We start from the raw sequence: 3505 nt of genomic DNA on the forward strand, positions 1-3505 counted from the left end.
ATTAAGAAAGTAATGATGAGCGCAGGTTACCAGATAAATATGTTAAAATAACATCCGATAATCTACGCTCCCCAAGGTGGAAAATATCACATTCAGGGACGGCAGCAACGATTTCATTGAGAAGTCGAATAGCTCTTGGAATAGGAGCCATTCGAAAAAGAACTGTGCGAGCAGCAGGTACAACCATCAAATGATGATGTCTACCACGCACATAATTATTAGGGACATAAAGTCCCAACTGTTCCAGCAACAACGGGCATGACGTATTACCACGCAAAAGCTGGAGAACGAAACGAATTAACGAGAAGTTTCTACGAAGTTCAAGGGAATTGTACCCAAGCATGCCCAAAAGGAAAGGAGTAGGATAGAGATATGGGTAGTACCCATACTCTTTCTTATAAAGAAAACGAAGAAATGCTTTTTGCACTTTTTCGATAATAAGAGAGTAGTTTACTTCATGCGGATTCCACACAATCGCATTATACTCAAGCTTACTTCTAACAAGCGAGTTGAAAAGCAAGCGAGAAGACAAGGGGTTGGAGAATAATCTAGCATATCTCAAGACAAATCCAAGTCGACGAAAGGAAACGTCAGTGACTGTCTTGATGTGGTTGTGAAAGGTGAATTGAGGATCAAAAGTGATACCCAAGTCGACCATTAATTCCACACGCTTCAACAATGCGGATCCAATGGAATATCCGTGACAATAAAGCGAATTCGCACGTCTTATTTAAACCCCTCAATTTTCCAAAAATCTCAACCAAATAGGCAAGTTTAACAATCAAATTATTGAGAGGTTTTCTTCGAGAAAGGTTGCTAATTAAATGTGTATATAAAAATGAAAGAAAAACAAAAATAAACATTCAAGCATTGAATTTTTACTGTTAAGCTACGTTATGAAGTTTTATTTATTTGTAGATATTATGTTATGAAAATTATTTTATTAAAAAGTTTTGGCGCCTTCCCTGGCAATAGTCCGCGCCTCCCAGTTTGGAAACCGCTGACTTAATATATACATTCACTCAATATATATGTACATATATCGAAGAAAGGAACGGCAACAAAATTAAGGTTTCAGGTGTACAGCCCTCTAAAGCATTTTATATTAGAAATACCGAGCGAAGCCGGGTAAAACCACTAGTAAATAAATAAAAGAAAATTATTGTTTATAATTTATTAATGAAACAAAAATAAGTGACGATAACAATATTTGAAACAGGTGACAGATCGATTCGTAACAAAACAAATGAACGAAAATTACAATCTGTTTAAAATTAACATTTAAAAATAAATTATTACAGAGTAAAATGCTCTAGATTGAACACAATCGAGGTCAACCTAACGACTCAAGTGATGAAATGACCCCTGAAACAAATCCCGAATTCAAACGAGTCATCGTCTACAGGATGGGATTGAGTTTAATCAGCAAACAGTTTAACCTCTTAAATATTATCAATCGAAATTCAACACAGTAATGAAAGAAACAATCGTACATTGTTTTTTAAATAATTATTATCCAATAAAAAGTAAAAACGAAATACAATGTTTAGAATTGTTCAATCTTTATTATGTATCACAGACGCACAAGAGAAACTGATCGCTTTTACCGATTTCATCATGTCGTATCACACAAGAAGAGGCTACACTGCATCGAGCTTAGCACAAACAAAAACAGCCGACATTAAAAAAATACTAAAAATCAATTTAAGTTGTATCGTAACAGTACTTGTAATAATAAAACAAAATTATTTAATTATTGTATAATTGGAATGATAATATAAAAGAAATAAATTCAAACTTTCAGGTACTCGCAACATGGTACATCGTTAGTTGACATTAAAAAAAATCTATTAAATTCCATAACACATGTATGTATGTATGTATGAAGATTCCGATCAAAATCAAAGTGTCTAAGTACTAAAACATTTATTAAATTCATTCGATGAAATGCATCATTTTAATTACAACGCATTTACGATCATATGAAAGAAAACAATAATTTACTTATCAATATACATACGTACATGGTTTTTGCCCGACAATGAACGGAAAAACCAAAGGTTTACCTTATCTCAATAAAATTAACAAGACACGACAATAAATAAAGACTTTAATTAATGAGATCATTACTTGAAGAGCTGCAAATTTAAAGCGTCCAAGTGCGAAATCCCGCTGCGTATATTTTTCAATGCAAAAACTTACAATTGGACGCCATAAGCTTTCAACTCTTCGTTCTTTTTTTTTCTATCTACAAAAGTGATAACAATATTCCCAGTCAACCCTAACATTTACTGATAGAATTGAGGTATACACCAATACCTCGTTTTGCAAAGTGGATATATTCCAGGATTTTACTCGACGAAACAAAAAAAAAACCCAGCGAAAACACATAGCCATCAGCCATGCTGGGGTATTATTATTATCATCGAAATGGCCGACGACTGTAGTGTTTCCCTTAGTATTGATCATTTAGAATTTTGTCAGAATCTACCATCACTTGATTTAGACTGGATAGTTTATTTATGCAAAATGTTGTAGATACTACGCCGTTGTTTTATATATGTAGTCAACGCCTGGTCGATACCCTGCACATCGGAGTGCGTTATAAACGTGCATCAATAATGCTGGTTTTCCTTTTTTATACATATAAAAATACAATTTCTATATTTGCCTAAAAAAATCTTTTCAAACCAAATTTAAAAACTATATATGTAAAAAGCCATTCAGCACTACTACGTAAGTGTGAGGTAGTATTTAAAAAGAGTCATTTAAAAATCCTGTAAACAATAAAATAACAGTACCATTCACCATCGCCAACCCATAGTTTGAAATAATGTTATCTAAAAGTTGAAAACAAATATTAGTATTTGCGTTTTGATTATAAAAAAAAAACTAAAACTACACATGTTTAGATGGCAAATGGTACCCATTCCCTTGTTGGTACAAAAAAGAGAATCTAGATTTTATGCAAGCACATAAATTATACGACGTAATGAAGAAAAGAAAGGAATCACAATACCATATTTTCTGTTCCCACACCGAGAGGTTTGCGCGCAATTTAAATTTTTTTTCATATATTACACCGATGCGGTGCAAACGATCGACAAGCGCCAGACAGACTGAACCACAGATTAACGACACGTGTACCTTATGCGTGCGCACTGCTCGCACTTACACTATGCGAAATCTACCCAAAGTGCCGACATACCTACCCTGTATACGATCTGTATTTGCCTTATTAAACACGCCAGAAAGATCCAACTTAATTTTAATAATTGCATCTGTGCACATCGAAAGGTTACTCGTCATCTGATGTGCAATCCATCATTCGTGAAGTCGAGAATTGCGTTTAAAGCAGCCATCCAGTTAATCTGTGGTTCAGTCTGTCCGGCGCTTGTCGATCGTTTGCACCAAACCCATATTACACATATACATACATATATATAAATATATACACAATAATAATGCTAAATAACGATAACGTTCAAATATCACTTTTGTTTTT

Source organism: Arctopsyche grandis, chromosome 7, assembly GCF_051622035.1.
Source record: "Arctopsyche grandis isolate Sample6627 chromosome 7, ASM5162203v2, whole genome shotgun sequence".
NCBI lineage: Eukaryota > Metazoa > Arthropoda > Insecta > Trichoptera > Hydropsychidae > Arctopsyche > Arctopsyche grandis.